Source organism: Heliangelus exortis, unplaced genomic scaffold (genome assembly GCF_036169615.1).
Source record: "Heliangelus exortis unplaced genomic scaffold, bHelExo1.hap1 Scaffold_131, whole genome shotgun sequence".
In the NCBI taxonomy this organism is placed as follows: domain Eukaryota; kingdom Metazoa; phylum Chordata; class Aves; order Apodiformes; family Trochilidae; genus Heliangelus; species Heliangelus exortis.
The window spans coordinates 307,567-327,500 of NW_027285950.1; the positions used below are offsets into that span (position 1 = coordinate 307,567).

At 42.8% G+C, this 19,934-nt stretch overlaps 1 protein-coding gene and 3 long non-coding RNA genes across 5 annotated transcripts in view; 3 read left to right on the top strand and 1 right to left on the bottom strand.

The window, feature by feature from the left end:
• The window catches only part of LOC139790676 (ankyrin repeat domain-containing protein 18A-like), a 126,416-nt gene that overhangs the window by 14,434 nt on the left and 92,048 nt on the right, over nucleotides 1-19,934 (top strand). The gene's annotated exons all lie outside the window — the stretch shown is intronic.
• LOC139790695 (uncharacterized) lies at nucleotides 28-1,896 on the top strand. The gene is made up of 2 exons (XR_011723577.1): nucleotides 28-339; nucleotides 1,690-1,896. It is a non-coding gene; the product is annotated as an uncharacterized lncRNA (long non-coding RNA).
• LOC139790703 (uncharacterized) lies at nucleotides 3,927-16,077 on the top strand. Of its 2 annotated transcripts, none has more exons than XR_011723581.1 (3): nucleotides 3,927-4,111; nucleotides 6,483-6,707; nucleotides 15,826-16,077. It is a non-coding gene; the product is annotated as an uncharacterized lncRNA (long non-coding RNA). The 2 variants fall into 2 exon arrangements; XR_011723582.1 differs by lacking the exon at nucleotides 15,826-16,077 and adding an exon at nucleotides 15,263-15,330.
• Nucleotides 19,364-19,934, bottom strand: part of LOC139790683 (uncharacterized) — a 1,622-nt gene continuing 1,051 nt past the window's right edge. Inside the window, exons 3-4 of the long non-coding RNA XR_011723570.1 lie at nucleotides 19,929-19,934; nucleotides 19,364-19,667 (exon numbers count right to left, since the gene is read on the bottom strand). The exon at nucleotides 19,929-19,934 is cut by the window's right edge and continues 57 nt beyond it. This is a non-coding gene — a long non-coding RNA (uncharacterized lncRNA). The remainder of the gene's footprint in view (nucleotides 19,668-19,928) is intronic.

The following is a 19,934-nucleotide window of genomic DNA, read 5'->3' on the forward strand; positions in this document are numbered from 1 at the left end:
CCAAAAGAGGTTTCCCTGCAGGGAAAATCTGAATTCTTCCACAGGTGAAATTTGGAGCCTCCAGGTGTGGCATAGGAATGCTGGATTTTTTGTCTCAGCAATTTCTGTTAAAGACAAAATTTCTGTGATGTTTACACAAGAATATGTGAAAAAGGCTGCTTGTTGTTCCTTTGCTTCATTGTTTTCTTCTCAAATGTGCTTTGTCGCTCAGAGAGCTTCTCAAGCATTAAACAGGTTATAAGGGAATATGGGGAGCGAATGTCCCTGCATGAGTTGAAGAAAGAAATAAAGGATGGTTATTCTGAAATGGCCAATGAAGCTGCTAAAATGCACACAAAGGTGAGCTCTGATTTGTGTGAGGCTTTTTGGTGGTGGTGTTTTTTCTCCTGGAAAAACTCTTACTCTTTCCCAAGGCTTCTTTTCACGTTGTTAATTTTTTTTTGTTGTTTTTTTCTGGGCTGTATTTTGGAATGGATTTGGCTTTCCATGGTGCTGCAGCAGTAGATGGGTGTGCCCAAAGTTTTTTCTCCTGGAACCTGTCTTACTCTTTCCCAAGGCTTTCCAATTGCTTCCCTGGGCAGGATGCAGTGAGGTGATGCAGAAAATGTTGTGGAATTTGTTTCTCACTAGTGAGAAACCCTGGTTTCAGCCCAGCCTTTCCCTTCTCCTGGGCACCCAAAAAGTGCTTTTTGAGGTGGTTATTGCTGTTTGAGTAGCATGAAAGAAAAGTCCCCTGCCCTGGCAGGGGCTCATGATTAGTCCTGAAGTTTCTTGAGTTTTTGTCTTTCTCTTGGAGGAGTTATTTTGGATGATTACATTGAGGCAGATTTAAATAGAATCACAGAAAATTATGGGTTGGAAGGGACCAGCTTGTGCCAGCGCTCTGTCACCCTCACAGTAAAAAAAAATTCTCCTTTTTATTTATATGGAACCTCCTATTCTCAAGCATTCATTGTCTCTTTTCCTGTCAAATAAATCAAGGTTCTTCCTTCAGTTAGAGCCTCTTTCAAGTGCTCACCATGCCAGTTTCCTCCCCTTTTAATGACTGACAGGGTATCAGGTTTGATGTTCAATAGATACAGAAAATTTTGCTTCTGGAAGGGGAAGAGAAGGGCAGAGCTGTAGGTGACCATTGGGACCTAACGAAAGGCTGATATTTCCTGCACATTTTCTAAAATAAACTGCAGCTTTCACCTAAAGAAGAGAATACATCTTCCCCCTTCAGTGAAAGCCATCTTCTTAATTAATATTTAAAAATTTCTCAGTGTAGAGGGAAAAAAAAGGTGGTGTGTTTGTCAGTGCAATAATGAAACTTGAGTGTGCTGTAAAAATTCCTCTAAAGCATGAGAGGTGGTTTTTGTGCTGAAACCAGGAGGTTTGGGTGCGTTTGACTTCCCATGAGCTTTTCCAGTGCTTTTCCAGGAAATGGGAAGAATGGGGAAAATGCTGCCAGTTTGGTGCCTACAGCAGGAGAAGGGCTGGGAACCTGAGGAATCCTATCAGAAATGATGTTATAGCTGTTCTTGATAAAAAGGAAGCCCCTGGTTTCATTCTGATTTTAATACTGAGTCAGCAGATGATAAATCCAGTCCTGGTGCCCAACCCTTTACCATTTTTTTTTGGTTTTTTATTTTCTTTTAGCTCCTGCTGAGTCCCTTTTTGTGTGTGTGGGTTTTTTTCTGTCTACAGCTCAACAAACTTTCTTGCCAGCTGAAAGAAGAGCCTAAGGCAGGCAGGATGGGAGGAGAAACACAAAAGAGGACCAGCAAGTGGAGATAAACACCCTGAAAAATACAAATACTCCCTGACAGAGAGCATTGTTCTAAAGGAAAAATATGAAAAGCTGTATCTGGAGGAAGTGACAAAGAGAAGATGGTTATAAAATGAACTGGAAAGGTAGGTACAGGCTTTTTGGAGTGGTAATAAGACTTTCCTTTTTTCCTGCTGGGGTTCCTCTTCTACATCTGGTCAGCATTGTGTTTGTAAGCCTAAAATGGCATATTTGTGGGGAAAGTTCCTTAAGACCCTTTGCCTTCGTTAGAACTGTCTTAATTTCTCTTGAGTGTTCCAAGAGTAACAGCACTGATCATGGAATTAATAGGATTTTCTTCATGGATTCTGTTTTCAAAGGGAATGTGTGGCAAAAAAAGATGAATTTCCTTTCCCTTACTGAATAAGGGAAGGCCCTGCAGAGCACAGAATTTGAGTCTGTGAAGGAAAAAAAAAAAAATGTCTTTTTTTGGCTGCTATTTTATCAGCTTGTCTGAGGTTTGAGCTCTCCATGGGAAAGGGAGGGTAGCTCAGGGTTGGTTTTCTCTGTCTTCTGGAAGAAGCACACACCAATCACAGGTGGCTTTGAAGCTCTCGTGCTGAGAAGTCCCAAGTCCTTGGCTTGATTGCTACTATACAAGCTCACCAAAACCCCTCAGGTCAAATTCTGGGTTTGGTCACTCCTAATCCTCTCTATTTTCAGAAGCCAACAAATAATCGGAGACTATGGGTAACTCTGCCAAAGTGTTCCTGCCAGAGATAATTCTTGGGATGTGTCTGAATTTTTTTGGAGCTGATGATGAACTACCAAAAGCCAACGCTGCACTCCATGAGAAGGGCATCAGAAGAAGAACTTCAGTCACAAGCAGCTTGGAAAGCAGAATTCTGGCTCCAAGTCCAGCTCAGCTTTCAACTCACCTGGGACATCCTGGCAAAGAGTTTGGCACTGAACAGGAATCTAAGTCCAGTAGCTCAGTTGGTGGGAATCTTCATTTGATCAAAGTTCTCCTTCATTGCAGTGCTGATATTTCCCAGGAAGACTCTGATGGGCTGATAAGTGAGGATTATGCTTTTATTCACAGCTATTCCAAGCCTCCAAACTTAAAAATTTGCTGTCGGGTTACTGATCGCGTTATTTCCTTACACCTCCCACTCCACAACAAGCCCCATGTTCTTCTCTGCCTCAGGATTTATGCCCCAAGCCTCCAAGCTGACCAAAAGTCAAATTCTACACCAAGCCTGCACTGCCTCCCCCAAATAGTTCTTGCAGACAAGACCATAATCCTTGGTGACTTCAACAACAGAGTAGGAAAAAACTATGAATCCTGGAAAGGAGTCCTGGGCAAGCATGGTGTTGGAAACTGTAGTGACAGTGGACATCTCCTGCTGGAGTTTCGTGCTGAGCAGAACCTCACCATCCCCAAAACTCTCTTCCAACAACCTGGAAGCATCCTGGATCGAAGCACTGGCACCTCACTGACTGTGTCTTAGTGTGCCAGAGAAATGTTGGCGATGTCCGTCATAGCAGAGCGATGCCTGGTGCAGAATGTCCTACAGACCACTGCCTTGTGCCATGCAAACTTACCCTCTACTTGAAGCCCAAACCTAAGAGGGGTGGCATCCCAGGGAGGAGGCTCAAAGTCAACCATCTTCAAAAAGGTAGAGTGAGAAACAGCTTCCAGGTAAACCTTCAAGCTGGACTTTTAGATCATCCCATAGATCCCTCTCCTGAAGCGCTTTGGCAACACAGTAAAAAGAGCATCCTGCAGACCTCTGAAGAATCCCCAGGGTTCTCCTCAAAGAAAACCAAAGATTGCTTTGATGAAAACACCCAAGAGATCCAAGAATTGTTGACAGAGAACCTCTAAAATTGAACTGTCTTCCAAAAGATAGTGAGAAACAGCTTCCAGGTAAACCTTCAAGACTTTTAGGTCATCCCATAGCTCTCTCTCCTGAAGTGCTTTGGAAACACATTAAAAAGAGCATCCTGCAATCTCTGAAGAATCCCCAGGGTTCTCCTCAAAGAAAACCAAAGATTGCTTTGAGGAAAACACGTGAGAGATCCAAGAACTGTTGACAAAGAGAGGAGAACCTCTAAAATTTCACTGTCTTCCAAAAGATCCAGTGAGAAACAGCTTTCATGAAAAGAATGTAGAAGAAGAAAGGAGAAAAGTTAAACTGCTCACACTACTGAGCTATAAATCTGCTCTCCATTGCTGGAAAAATCCTTGGAAGAATACTGTGGTTTTCCCTGGAGGTGAACTTTCCATGTGTCATCACCAGCAAAAAAATAAAAAAAAAAAAGGGCCTAAAGGAAGCCACTGACAATTCTGGGGTACAGGTATGTGAAGCCAGATATTTTGAATCAGAGTAAGGACTGCTAAATAACATTATAGAGTAAATAGAGAGTAATTATAGAGTAAATTATAGAGTAAGTTATACAATAAGGTAAAGAAAATTGGCAGAAAATGACTAATGGTGATGGCAGAGTCGTGCAGAGGAAGGTGGTGATGCTGTCTGAAGTTGGGTACAATTTTCTTAGGATGGGGAAAAATATTTTCCACGATGCTGGATATTTCCTGTTCTGCTGCTTTATTTCCAGCTGGCCTGTGTTGTTCCTGTAAACAATGCAGTCAGATGCATTTTTTTTTTTCCCCCATACAAAATACATATTGAAGTAAAGAAGGAGATTTGTCTGTAAAAAGGCTGATATGTGTGACTAAACATACTTGGTCTTTCTCTTTGTAAGAGAAAGCTCGTGCAAAAAACCCTTGGAATTTGGTGACCTTTGATGCTTTCTCTGCATCTGCAAAACGTGTGTGTTGGGCCATACTAAGAAGTGTTTGAAAAGATTTTTTTCTGAGTGTATTTCTGAGGGGAATAGGGCAGGCATCCTGTTGGTGTTGGGCATCTGGGGCAGGGCTGGGCAGAGGGGTCTGGAGTCCTGTGTAACACCTCAGGGGAGAGTGGAGCACATTATTCCCACTTTGGGGACATGGTTTAGTGGTGTTGGTTTCCCAGGTGGACTGGAGGATCCTAGAGGTTTTTTCCAGCCTTAATGATTCTGTGGTTCTGTGATTCTGCCCCCACAGGAGGCGTTGGCCCGGCTCCAGAGGGAAAGCCATTTATTCCATCAGCTGCTGCACAGGGATGCTTCAATGACATTTTCCACAAACTCTGCTGAAAAGCAAGTTTCCACACTGGAAAAGATGAACAAGGAATTAAAGGCCAAATGTGCTGGTTTAAGAGAACAAGTCTTAATCTATGAGGCTGAAAAACTAAAAAAAAGGGAGGTAAAGGACACACTTTTTGCAGTGTTGAAGGCTCTGAGCAGTGTTTTGCTGTTCATTTCTGCATTCTGTCTTTTGGGACCTGCCTGTTCCTCAAAAAAGTCACTTTCAGCCACTAAGCTTTCTCTGCTCTATTTTGTGATGTGCAAGCAATATTTAAATTTCTTCTATGTGGCTGTGTTAGGCTAATTAACTGGCCAGAAGACTGGTTAGGATGTTAGTTAAAGTTTTTTTCTGCAAATTCCACCAGTCCCAGGCAGAGCAAAGATTTAAAAGTTGCTGTACACATTCTGTTACTTTTTATTTTCTGGAAAACAGGAACCAGTCCTGTTGGTAATTAGACACTGGTGTGCTGTTTGTCTGTGAATAGTGATGTGCACCGTGCTTTAAAATTCCATTTCTTTCTTCCTCTCAACCCCAGAGCGTTTGAGTGAGGTGAATACCTGCATGTGTCAGATAACCACCTTATTCTTCATTTTTCAGTTTATTTAAGAGGGAAGAGGGGGAAGAACTCCAGCAGTGCTGTCAATGGTTTTACCATGGGAAAAACTCTGTATTCCTAGTGCCAAAATCCCAGGTTCCTTTGGGAGATGATAGCTGGGTGGGTGGCTGGAGGAAAGGAGGGCCTGTCCAGATTTATGAAAGTTGTTACTCTAAAATTAACTTGGTATTAATTTTATGTATTAATTTAATGTAAGTAATATTAATTTAATTTTATGTATTAATTTCATTCTTTGTAGAATGCAGAAAGAGACCCAAGAACCATCTCATACAAAGTCCTGCCTTTAGTCACCAGAGTAACACCTGCAGTCAACCTGTGGCTCTTGCATCAAACTTGATTTGCTTTGAGTTTTGTTAAAAAAATAACATGATTCAGTGTATGCTGGTGTATTGTTCAAGAAGTAAAATATTATCTATAATATATAATATATTATTTTTTATGTATTAGAAAACAGAAATCTCCATGAGCTTCTGCTGATCGTTTGGAGGTGCTGACTGCTGGTGGCAGGCAAAATTTTCTTACTTTTTGAATTCAGGACAGTTGTAACTGTATAATCAAATAAGTTAAAGACAGAATTCATGTTCTTATAACATTTTTCATGCTCATCTAACCATTTCATTTAATGTCAGAGAGCTGACATTAAAAAGCTGTCTGTGGCAGAAGCTTCACTGGAAGTTGCTACGAGGCGCTGCAGGAACCTGGAGGAAGCCAACCTGGGCTTGGAAAAGGAACTGGGAGAGCAAACTCCATTCACAGATTGCTTTGAAGCTTTAGTGCTGAGCAATCCCAAGTCTTGGTAACTCTTGCAGGTTTGACTGCTATGATACAGGCTCCCCAAAACCCTTCAGGTCAAATGGGTTTGGTCATTCCTAATCTGTTCCTGCCAGAGGTAATTCTTTGTCTTTGTCTGAATGTTTCAGAACTGATGGAAAAAAGAAAAAGAAAAGCCAACAGAAAGCTTCGTGGAAGGTGGAAGAACACACTTCCCATCAGTGGCTGCAAATCCAGTTCACCATTCTACACACCTGGGACATCCTGGCACCAGTCTGGTTCTGAACAGAAGTCCAAGTCCAGTAGGAAGCATCCCCAGTTCACCCATAGGAGCAGAACCATTGATGAACAGGATTTCCTCTTCTGCAGCCAAGGTAAACATTTTGAAATCCCATCCTCAGCTACTGCTGAAGAGCATCTGTAAGCAAGGTTGTGCTTTTTAGTCTAAAGTTACAACTCTTTTGCAGGAATTACTCATGGTGTAACTCCTCCTCATCCCAACACAACATCTAGGTGTGCTAGGGGTGAAAAGTTTGGGTTTTGAGGGCTGTTTTTCACGAGTGCCCAGAAACCAAAGATGATGCCATAGGTTCCCAGATAAGCTTTAAATTAAATTTTCTTATCTAGGATGTATGACTATGATGTAAACACTAAAAACACAAAAATATGTCTCTTGAATCAATCTTTTTTTTTTTTCCTGCTATGTTGCAACATTCTGTCAATTAACATACGTTTACCTCACCATGTGCCTGACAGACACCTAAAAGATAAGAATGCTTATCAGGTGCATGGTGGAGACCAAAACAATAAAAGTAGCAGGACACCAAAAAGACTTAAAGATAAGGATGACTCCTCTCCGGGAAGTCTGGAAGTCTGTGTGTATCAGGGACTTATGCAAAAAAGGGACCCCTCTTCTTTTCCTGTATAAAAAAGCCCAGGAGAAAAGGAGAAGTGACGGCTTTCTTCTAGACCCCCCCCTCTCTCAGCGCTTCGGCTTCAGCTACGGGACAGAGAAGCGGCAGGAGCAACAGACCATGTGATATGGTGAGGTATGTATGATGTGGAAAATGTGGTACAACAGACAGTTTACCACCATCCCCCCCCCACAAACACACGTTAAAAATATTCTGGCTTTTGAGCTAGGTAAACGGGCGGTGGGAAGAACTGTGTCAGGCAAGGTGAAATTCCCGGTTGCTCCTTAATGGAAACCTCGGAGATGGAATTTGCCTGCTAAAACGGCACAGATTACAAAATAGAGCCACACGACACAACCACACCAAATGGGATGTGTGTATATGTAGGGGTGTGTGTATATATATACATATAAAAAAAAAAAATACTGACTCAAGAGCCACGGGGTGAAATGATGTAAACACTTTCTTCTAGACCCCCCCCCTCTCTCGGCACTTCGGCTTCAGCTATGGGACAGAGAAGCGGCAGGAGCGACAGACCCCACGCACCCGACTACAGCCAGAGGCCAGGGCCGGCAGACGGTGATAACATCCTGATTACTCCCTCCTTCTTTTCTCTTCTTAACGACTCTTCTCTCCAAAGTAACTAATTGTATAAATCCTAAATAAATCCTTTTAACTTGTTTCAATCATAAAGCCTTGTTATTTTTGTAAATTCACGCGTCGTCTATGAGTAGTGGCTGAATTTTCCTCGCAAACAAAATATAAATAATAACTCGGATCATAACATTTTATTGGCGTCACGGACAGGATACTATTGAGGAAAAATCAGAGCCTGCTCTTAGACTGACGCCTGAATTGCAAAACTAACCATTAAGAAAATTTAAAACAATTTAAATGGAGTCTCTAATGTGTTCTGCTAGCTCTAGTGGTTTGACCTCCTTTGACGAAAATGAGATTTGTGAAATCGCTTTGATTCGCCCATTCAGGGAGTTCCTCAAAACCCGTAACTATACCCCGAAAAAAATTCTCTATGATGCGCTTTATAAAGATTATAAGAGTAGAAATTTTCCTTCCATTGCTAAAACGATAACAAGTTTGGAAAACAAATCCGCTCTGGAGAAAGACATTAAGAAAAAGTTGAAAAAAATGGGTGTAGATTTTTCCTGTGCTCGTGCCTTTCTTACCTTGGCTACTATAATTTGGCAGGAGAACGAAGAAGTACGCCAAAATTAGGAAATATTGGAAGTGGCGTAAAATCTGAGGAGCTGCCAGGGAAATCAAATTCTGAAATCTGTACTAACCCTAATCCGATGCTAGATGGCGCTCCATCGGCCTCTGAATATACAACAGACGATGGAGAGTATATCTCTCCTGAAAGACCCTGTAAAAAAACGGTGCGTTTTGCACCCAAAAGGGGGAAAAGCTGACCCGCCATTATAAAATCAAAGCCACAGCCAAAATTTGCCAACACGCAAACACAAACTCCCCCTCAGGCTGTTAACCTGTCCGCGGGAGAAGTGGCTGAATTACGCCAGTTGCTCAACACATTAATAAAAACTGGGGCTAAGAGAGTTGATAAATTGGAGAAACAGCTGTAATGAGCGAGAAGGCCTCTGCACAGTCTTCCTCCTGCCATGAGTCTTCTGATAGTTCAGAAGGTGAGAGTATGCCTATGACACATAAGCGTCTGCGTCCTGTAATCAGAGCAGAACATACACGTGAACTGGATACAGGACGAGAACAAGTTACCCATAAAGAATTTCCATACTCTCCTCTGGAGCTGACACAAATAAGAAGACAATTTGGCAGATTTGGAAACTGATATAGACTATGTGGTAAGGGTTTCAGCTTCAGGTGGAGACCATATATTATTATCAGAAAAAGAAGCATCAGGCCATTGGGGTCCTGGAGTTATGTTGATTACTGACAATTCCAGCGCTCCATGGTCCCTGACCCAACAAGCTGCTTATAATGTGGGCTTCACTGACCCAATAGCCAGGGGAGAACCCCATGTATTGCGAGGGGGTCTCACCCAGCTACTGGACAATGTTCATAAAGCCAGTGTGATCCAAATGATTTATGACCATGCTCTGGTGATTAACCAGGAGGACCCACTTATGCTAAAGGTAAAACCTGAGAGAATGGATATTCTCATCAGAGGGCTACCTACGCAACTGCAAAATCTAGCCCTACAGATCAAGGCTAGAGTCGAAAATTCGAATGCAAATTCACTGTTAGGCACAGACTACACTTGGTCTGACCTGCTAACTGAATTGACAGAATTTGGACATAAATATGTGGCACCCGAAGCTGATTCTATATCTATAAGAATTCTTCAGACCCCAGCAAATTATAATGATAGTCAAAACTTGACTTATGCTGCTGTGGTTGTCAGGTCTCCCCAAATTCCCCCTCACCAGCAGGAGGAATCACAGGGTGACTGGACAGTTGTAAATAGGGGAGGCAGATGGGGAAAATAATAATCGTCAAAATAGACCCTCCCAAGACAGAAATAGTTCACCACAGGGTGAACTGGGACCTTTTGCAAAGCTTAAAGAGGAAGCTAAGCGAAAAAGGCATCCCTCCTTCAATCCTAAGTCACCATTTTACTTATGGCCATCTAAAAGCCTTAGTAGAGGGATGGCCTGCCAGGTCAAATTCAGGGGAAAGATCTGTAAATTCCCATAATTTGGGAGACTGAAAGGACCTCTCTCTGCTACTAAAAAGAAAGCAAAAAGACGGCAGAGAGAGGAGACAGGTCCTGATCCCAGCTCAGTAAATTCTACTGACCCCCTGAATAAACCTTGGGAAACCATCCCTACAAATCAAAATGATTGGTCTGAAAATAATGAACAATCAAATCCTAAAATATCAAGTCCTCCAAAAGACTGGCAAAATGTGCTAAGATGGGTATTGAACAAAAATGGGGATTTAGAACTTACATGCGCTGTTGGGCCAAAATGCTACCCTGTAACATTTGTGGTAGATGCTGGTGCACAGATCTCCACACTAAAATCTGATGTGGCCAAGAAATGTGGTATTAATTCTTCTCTGAAACCAATATTCGTTAGTGGTGCTTTGGGAAAACCTGTGTTACAGAAGACAGCTAAAGTTTCCCTCAAGCTACCGGGAGACGAGGAGTTAATTCGAACCCAAATGATAGTAGACGACATTCCTTACAATCTGTTAGGAATGGACGTATTGATTGGTCGATCCTGGAGAGATGGGAACGGTCGCTTTTGGAAGACTTTTGGAAGGCACGATTAGAAAATGGTATAGCCAAATTGAATATTTTACTGAACTTTTCCAAATTGAGGAAGGCCCTGATAAGCTTCTGAAAATTCAAGAACCAATTGAATCCACAAATGAAAAGGATTTAATAACGAAAACTCCTAGCCCTATTAAAGAAGCCCCTGAATACAAAAGTGATATGACTACAGCCTGGTTCACAGATGCTTCTTCCCGAAGGGAAGGAAAAGTATGGGGTTTTTAAATCTGCCGCAATCAAACCTTCCACAGGTGAACAAATAATAAATCAAGATGAAGGAAGTGCACAAGCAGGCAAACTGGATGCTGTTTTGAATGTATTTGTAAAAGAAAAAGCCACTAAGGAAGCTCTATATATCTATACAGATTCTTTTGCTGTCTTTAAAGGCTGTGTAGAATGGGTGACATTCTGGGAAAATAATAACTGGGAAATTAATAGAGTGCGTTTATGGCATACAGAGAAGTGGAAGGAAATTCTACAAATTGCAAAATGAAATCCCAATTTTCATGTAGGCTGGGTACCTTCCCACCAATCCAATTTAAAAGATGAAGCAAGCAAATAAAATAACCAAGTTGATGAATTGGCAAGAATTAATGTCATTGAAATCAGAGATGCTCTCAATCAAGGTGAAGTCCAAGAATGGGGAAAATTACTAGAATGGCTTCATTGCAAGAGAGACCATTCGGGTATTTTTGATTTGTATAAAGAAGCACAATCTCGTGGTTGGTCTGTATCATGAGAACAATGTAAAGCAATAATTTCCTCATGTGATTTCTGTAAAATTCGGTTGGGAGAACATCCTCTGACTGCTGACAATTTACCTCTCAGAGATGGTAAAACATTATGGTCTACTTGGCAGATAGATTATATAGGACCCTTCCGAAGGTCAGGAAATAAACAGGATGTTATTGTAATTGTGGAGAATTGTGCAGAATCATATGCAAAAGCAAATGGAGAAAACACTGTATCTTTCCTGAAGAAAATTTTTGGAATTTTGCCTAAACCGACCAGTATTCAATCTGATAATGGTACTCATTTCACTTCTCACCTGGTCCAGCAATGGGCAAAAGGTGAAAATATTAACTGGGCGTTTCATATTCCCTATCATCCCCAGGCAAACGGCATTGTTGAACGAACAAATGGGTTACTTAAAAAACTCATTAGACCTCAGGAGAGTAACTGGTATGAGAGACTCAATTATGGTATTGCCACGGTCAATAATAGGTGGGGTGTGAATGGCTGTCCCAGAATGACAGCATTCTTTCCCCTGTCGCCTAATCAAGATAACAACATTGAGAAGCAGCCTCCCAGGAACTTCAGAGGAACCTTGCAGCCAGGTCAAGCCGTTTGTGTGAATTTACCTAACATAGGTAGAATTCAACTCATTTTGCAAAATCCTCTGAATTCAAACACGTGGGTGGCAACTGACACGAATAATAAACAGCACAAAAATAGCACAAACTGGATAATCTGTGTGGAATAAGGTTTAATTATCTTTTACCCTGTATTCTGTAAACCAATGTTTCTCTTTGGTCCTTTTGTGCAATTAGGTTTTGTGTATTGCGAATGGAAGACGTGCTTACCAGCTTCAGCATTTCTGGGAAACAAGAAACGCCCCCCAGGCTCAGTCTCAGAACTGGCTACTCTGATGCTGGGTACCGAAGAAGTTACTACGTGACAGCCGGAAGATTAGCCACCTTTTTGGCTTACACGCAGTGATTTGTAAGACCATGATTTTGTTTCTAATTGTTCTGAAATTGCTGTTGCTTGTAACATGTTTGGTTGGTTGTGCAAAACCTGATTTGATTGGTATGCCAAGGAATGCATTGATTCACGAACCCTGGGATAAAAATTCTTTCCTCAGTTTGGGACAAAACATAAGTACAGTCCTGGATTTGCAAAACTGCTGGGTCTGTGGATCACATCAGGGATTCACGCAATGGCCGTGGATGGCACACCCTGTCCACCCTAAATGGATGTTGCATCCCTATTCTAAAGCACGTATTGGTAAAGCTCCTGTTGTCTGGGAAAATGATTCACCCGCCTGGGACCTTCATCATGTCCCAGACGGGGAATTTTGCCTCAGACGACAGCTGGCCGCTCAGGATATTAAAACAGGTACTGGAAAAATTCTAGCTTTCTCCAAATGCAAATACACCCTGGTTATGGGATGGCATTGTACTGATAGAAATTGCAGCACCATAGACTGCTCCAAACGCCCTTTGGCTAAGGATAGGACTGAGGTTTGTGGCACAAGTAACAGTCCACGACATAAACAAATGTATTATGGTTTGGTTTGGCAGGACTGCTCGGGACGTCCAGCTATGTTTAAGCAGTAATGGTCTGCAGTGGATAATTCTGACAGACCTCAGAATGCGCGACTCAGATGTAAAACCAAGGAGGGAGTATGGCTGTGCAAAAGATCTGATTTAAATCTTTTCCATGCAGTAGTCCCCCCACTCGCCAGAGTGAGACATATTATTATGATAATCGTTTCCTTCAAGGAGACTTATTTGCAATCGAAGGTCACCATTTCATTTGTGGACATAAAGCCTGTCGTAAGCTTCCATAGAAATGGGCAGGAACATGCTATGTGGGGGTAATCAGGCCTTATTTTAATGTATTACCTAATGAAATCACACCGCACCTAAAACTGGCAAAATCTGGTTCACAAAACTGGAAAGGAAATGAATGGACCCCTGAAAGAATAATTAAGTATTATGACCCTGCAACATGGAATCCCTACGAAATTATTAATGGAGCACATGACCAAATCTATAACCTAAATAGAATTATCAGGCTACAAGCGGTTGTGGAAGTGGTTGCTAACGATACCAGCCAAGCTCTGTCCTTGTTAGCAGATGAAGTTACTCAGTTACGAGATACTGTATACCAACATAGGCTGGCCCTGGGTTATCTTTTAGCTTCTGAGGAAGGAGTGTGTGCGAAATTAAATCTGACCAATTGCTGTCTCAAAATAGATGATAATGGTAAAGTGGTGAAAAACCTTGCCAAAGAATTAACCACAATAGCAAAAACTCCAGTCCAAATATGGGAACATCCCGGATGGACATCTTTCTTCTCCTTCATAAATACTATAGGAGACTGGATTTATGTTTTGCTTGTATTTGGCTTACTTCTTTTCTTCTCACCGTGTGTAATTAGCATTTGTTCTTCCTGGCTGAATGCAGTTCGGGTGAGACGTGTTCAACAAATTTTATCTCCTGACCAGGTTGATTCAGGTATAGATAACAAATGCCCAACACTCATGACCCACACTTGAGGAAATTCCTCCTGTGAACTTCCAACATTTTACATTTAATGTGTATGTAATGGACCTGTGCTATGTCCTTATGATTATTCATTGTATCTTATTTTATAATTATTGTAATTCTTATAATTTTTACTATTGCTATTGCTATTACCAAGTTCTGATATGTAATCAATATTCTTCTCCTTCTCATTTAATTGCTCAGATTCTGTAACCGTCAATATTTTACTTTTCTTTCTACACGTGTTGTACATGTCACTACTTGACACAATTGCTTTGTACGGGCACATATCTTACTCCTATTAAGTTGATTCTTTGTAACCTTTCATATATACTCTCTGCTACCTTTTAGCCCTTAAATGTCTGTAATATATCTAGATACCTAGTTGCAAACCTTCCCAATGCTTGTGAAAAAACAATTATATATATATATATATATATATATATATATATATATATATATATATCAAGCTGTTGATCCCGAAAACACACTCCCCTAGCCTCAAAACCCATGGGGTGAGGTGATGTGATATGGTGAGGTATGTATGATGTGGAAAATGTGGTACAACAGACAGTTTACCACCATCCTCCCCCACAAACACACGTTAAAAATATTCTGGCTTTTGAGCTAGGTAAACGGGCGGTGGGAAGAACTGTGTCAGGCAAGGTGAAATTCCCGGTTGCTCCTTAATGGAAACCTCGGAGATGGAATTTGCCTGCTAAAACGGCACAGATTACAAAATAGAGCCACACGACACAACCACACCAAATGGGATGTGTGTATATGTAGGGGTGGGTGTATATATATACATATAAAAAAAAAAAATACTGACTCAAGAGCCACGGGGTGAAATGATGTAAACACTTTCTTCTAGACCCCCCCCCTCTCTCGGCACTTCGGCTTCAGCTACGGGACAGAGAAGCGGCAGGAGCGACAGACCCCACGCACCCGACTACAGCCAGAGGCCAGGGCCGGCAGACGGTGATAACATCTTGATTACTCCCTCCTTCTTTTCTCTTCTTAACGACTCTTCTCTCCAAAGTAACTAATTGTATAAATCCTAAATAAATCCTTTTAACTTGTTTCAATCATAAAGCCTTGTTATTTTTGTAAATTCACACATTGTCTATGAGTAGTGGCTGAATTTTCCTCGCAAACAAAATATAAATAATAACTCGGATTGTAACAGACTATAATAAATAAATCTGCAATAAATCTCATTTTATACTTCAATGTAGAAGATCCACTGTGTATAGGAGGCATTTGGGTTTTTATGGGGTTCTCCTGGAGGAGCTGTGAATTTGGTCACTGCTCTCCCTTTAGTCTGGAGAGAGGGCCCTTCCCTCCACTCTGCTGGTTTATGGCCTCACTTCTTTGGCGCTTGGAGTTACTGCCTGGTTTTGTGTGGATTTGAAGACTGTTTTAGAAGTTTAATATTGCACAATGTTAATGGTGTGTTTTCTGTATAATTCTAGTACAAGCAGAAACTGGATGAATTTGTCTCTGAAGAACTTGGACATGGTAATGTGTCATGTTAGAGTAAGTAAAAATATGACTGTTCCTATCTCTTGAAAACAACATCTTGAAAGCTGTTTAGTTCCTGTGCTAAGCACAAGGGGTTTTCTGCTAGCTTTACACTTGCTTGAACATGGAAACTTTCTGCTTACAAAATGCTTTGTAGAGCTTAAATCAGCTGCCTGAAAAAAAAAAACAACAAACCAAGCAGAAAGGAATCTGACCCATTTCCTCCACAGAGATACACTTTGCTTAATCTGAAGTCACCTTTCACTGGAGTTAATCCTCAATCACAAACATTAAAGGAGCCCTACACAGAGTTTCACAGACTTCAGCCATCACTTCTCCTCCCGTGTCCAGTGATTGCCTTCAGCACTGACCCATAACACACACCCTCTGCTGTCAGTTCTTGGTCTTTGCTCTCCCTTACTCCTTGCTTGCGTTTGTAGCTCCTCTGTTGCAGTCTTTTTATTTGAATAGGCAAGAAGAGGCTAATCAGTAACAAAAGTTCTCCTTTCTTTAGGGAAAGATCACTCAGTAGTGTTCAGGCAATCGTCAGAGGAGTTGAATGTTTGTCATCCATGGCATCAAACATGTTCTGTGATGTGAGGCCAGATGTGCCAGGAGGAATTGCACCTATTTTGTCACAGCTTTGGAGTGACTGGTGCTGTTTCAATGCAGGAAGCTTATTCAATATCTTGTGATGGATCATAAGACATGACAATATGTTTCTGTCAGTCTGAATAAATGTTCTGAGTCTGTTGGATGGATGACAGCCCTGTTGCCCTTCCCTGGTGGTTTTTTGATGCGTAGTCCTCTTCCTTTTCCTCTTCCCCCCTTCCCCCCTTTCCCCCTTCCCACCTTTCCCCCTTCACCCCTTCTCCCCTTCCCCCTCCACCTTCCCCTTCCCCTTTCCCTTTCCCATTCAGTGTCCTTCCCTTCCCCCTTTTCTCTCTTTCTCTTTCTCTTTCTCTTTCTCTTTCTCTTTCTCTTTCTCTTTCTCTTTCTCTTTCTCTTTCTCTTTCTCTTTCTCTTTCTCTTTCTCTTTCTCTTTCTTTCTCTTTCTTTCTCTTTCTCTTTCCCATTCCCTTTCTCTATCCCTGTCCCTTTCCCTTTCCATCCCCTTCTCCATCCACTTTCTTCCCCTCTCCCTCCCCTTTCTTCCCCTCTTCCTTCCCCTCTCTTGTATAGTCCTCTCCTTCCTCCCCTGCTACCTCCCTATCCTCCCTTTTCCCCTTTCCTTTCCCCCTCTCCTCCCTCTCCTCTCCCTTGCCCTCCCCTTCACTCCTTCTCCCCTCCTTCTCCCTCTCCTTTTTTTGTAATTTTTGTAAATAAAATGATCTGGATTTTGGTTTTGAATTTTTCATCAGTGTCTGACCCTTATTTCTTGCTGCTACCAGATGTGCTCCTCTTTACTCTTTTTCATTTTCTGCACACCTGGTTTATGGAATGGAATAGAAAACCCCCATATTTCTGAAGCAAAAACCATAGCTTGCTTTTCAAGAGTGCATAAACGGCCTTGGCAGTAGAAAGACTGCTCCAGAAATCACTTGGGCACGAGCAATGTGCTCAACTCCTTTGCTGCGTGTCTGGCATGGCTCAGATTTGAGTGCCAGGGCTCAGCTCCAGTTCCATGTTGTGGGCCAGAGGGTTCATTTTCCTAAGGAAAGCACATGGACAGTGTATTTCTTCCCAATGCTTTCTGACGCCACTCAAGTTTCAAAGCCTTATTCTAAAAGAGGCTTCATGGCAGCTCTGCTCTACACCTGATACAGTTAATTAATGTCCAAACTCTCCACTAGGTTATGGAGCCTGAAGAGGACCATGCAGTGCAGGACCATTTGGTAAGCAGGTTTGTTTGACAATGCATTATTTTTGCTGCAAGACAGGAGTTATTTCCTAAGCTAGAGAAACCCTGTGCAGAATTGTCCTGGTTTGGGCCAGGATAAAGGGGATTTTCTGTCTTGCACTTTTGCTTTCAGCTCAGTCTCCTCTAAGTAGCTGCACTTGCTGAAATGAACAGCAAGTTTCTCAGTCAGTGTCTGCTTCTGGGACTGATAACACTCGATGTCTCTACAGTTACTGCTGGAGACTGGTGTGCAGACCCAAGGACACTGCTTGGTTCTGAGGAACATTTTGGGCTCTGGAAAAATAAAAGGAGTAAAAAGGTCACACCTGCAACCCTCCTTTGTGGAGGAACGGACAAGAGAAATGACCAAAATTGACCATACAGAGAATTCCATCCCATACTCAGTATAAATTTGAGGGATCACAAGGGTCAAACCCCTTCCTGCTTCCCCTGTCCCTGTTTGCTTTGGCATCCTGGGAGGATTCCATCCGTTCCTCTGCCTGTGCTCCTGATCCATCCCAGCCCATATCTGTGTGTTCCTGCCTCCAGCTCCTGACTGCTGCTGACTCCAGGAGTCCAGCCTGGACTTTCCCAGGGCTGCCCTGCAGCCTCAGTCGTGACGTGAGCGTTATTGTGGGAGAGGGGGGAGGAACATGGTATCCATTTTCCTGTATATTTGTATACATTTAGTAATTTTTCCTATTTATCATTACTTTTTCATTAAAGCTGTGTAGTTTAGTTTCCCACCCATCAGTCTCTCTCCCTTCCTCTCTCTCCTTTCTTTATCTGGGAGGAGAGAGAGATTAATAGCGAGCATCTGTCACTCGGTTTAATTACCAGGCCAGTGTTAAACCCTGACAGATTTTTTTTGGTGCCCGACGTGGGGCCTGAGCTAATTGGCTCGAGTCCAGTTTAAATTTTGACTAATTTGCCTGAAGAGTTTTAATTCCAACACCAGTGGAAGAATGGCTTTGCTGAGCTGGAATCAGACCTTGCTCTCTGGAAATTTCACAGGTTTGGAGATTAAACCAATCACGCCTTACCTTTGGTATTTAGGGTATGTGATATGTATTTTTGCAGCTGCAATTTGTGTTACTGTGTGGTTTATTTTTCGTAAGAGCTGCTTAAGAACCATTGTTGCAATATGGTCCTCAATATTGATGGATATCATGGTGCACGGGGAAGTGGTGTTTCAATACAGAGATAAAAAACTTGGTTGGTAATTACACTTTCAGTTTTAATTTGGGAAATTATACCACTCCATCGTATTCCAGGCTGACTCCACCAGATTTTAGTAGCAGTAGCATTTCATTTCTCAATCTTCTGGTGGGTGTTGTTAGTTTTCCTCATATATTGGTGAGGAGTAAGACAGAAACCACAATTTCCACAGGTTTCCATACACCTCATACTCAATATAAATCTGAGGGGTCACAAGGCTCAAACCCCTTCCTGATTCCCCTTCTTCCCCTGTCCCCTTTTGCTTCAGCATCCTGGGAGGATTCCATCCATTCCTCTGCCTGTGATCCTGATCCATCCCAGCCCATATCTGTGTGTTCCTGCCTCCAGCTCCTGACTGCTGGTGACTCAGGTTTGACCCCCTTCACAAAGGAGGGATGCAGGTGTGACCTCTTTATTCCTTTTCTTTTTCCAGAGCCCAAAATGTTCCCAGGGCTGCCCTGCAGCCTCGGTAGTGATGTGAGAGTTATTGGGGGCAAGGGGGGAGGAACGTTGCATCAATTTTCCTGTATGTTTGTCTATATTTAGTGATTTTTGGTTTTTATCATTACTGTTTCATTAAAGCTGTGTAGTTTAGTTTCCAACCCATAGGCCTCTCTCCCATATTCGCTCTCCTTTCTTTATCAGGGAGGGGATGGGGGTTACTAGAGACCATCTGTTATTTGGTTTATTTGCTGGGCCAGTGTTAAACCCTGACAGGGACCCTCCCCAGATGTGCCCTCAGCCTGTTTTCCAGAGGTCCTGGATGCTGAGCAGCAGACAAAACCCCATGAGTGACAGCACAGCCTCTTGGGGAAGTTCAGCACCAGGCTGCTCTCAGCAGCCCATTGCCACCAGGTCTTCCCCAAAACATCAGGAGCAGAGCTGCCACAGGCACTGTGCACGTGTAGGGTGTTCAAGGGACAGCCTGGTGCTGCTTGGGACAGGAGATTGGGACAATGTGGCAGGCAAATCATCCAGCCACCGCCCACAAGTGTCAAGATCTTGTGCAGCCACAGCCATTGTCTCTGGCAGGCTCCTTGCTGTCTGTGAGTGCTCAGCACACTTTGGGTGCTCCTTGTGTGAAGGGAGGACACCGTGGGGCCCAGCTGGTTGTTCCAGCTTTACTCACCTGCAGCCATTTCCCCCAGTTCACCCCTGCTCCTCTCTTCAGAGCCAGCAGCACAATATCCATCGGTACCATTGGCTTCCTTTCTTCAGTAGGGATCTCAGGAAGACCGAGGTCTGAGCTGCCTGGGACCGGATTTCCAGGTCAGGGTCCTTCTCCAGTCTGTGGAGGGCTGAAGAGAAAGAAGAGAGGGAGCAGTGGTGAAACCCCTCTGTCTGCAAAGAGCCTCCCATGCCAGCCCCATCCCTCTTTGTCTCTGGCCAGGAGGAGGAGGTGGGATCATTCCTGCTGCTCAGGAATGCCTCGAGCGCCCCTGATCCCTGAATCCCTGGAACATTTCTTTCTTTCCCTGGGGCATTTCTTTCCCTGGAGCACGGCCAGGGATGGCCCCTGCCCCACCAGCCCCAGCCAGCATAGCTCTGCTCCTACTCACCCCTGC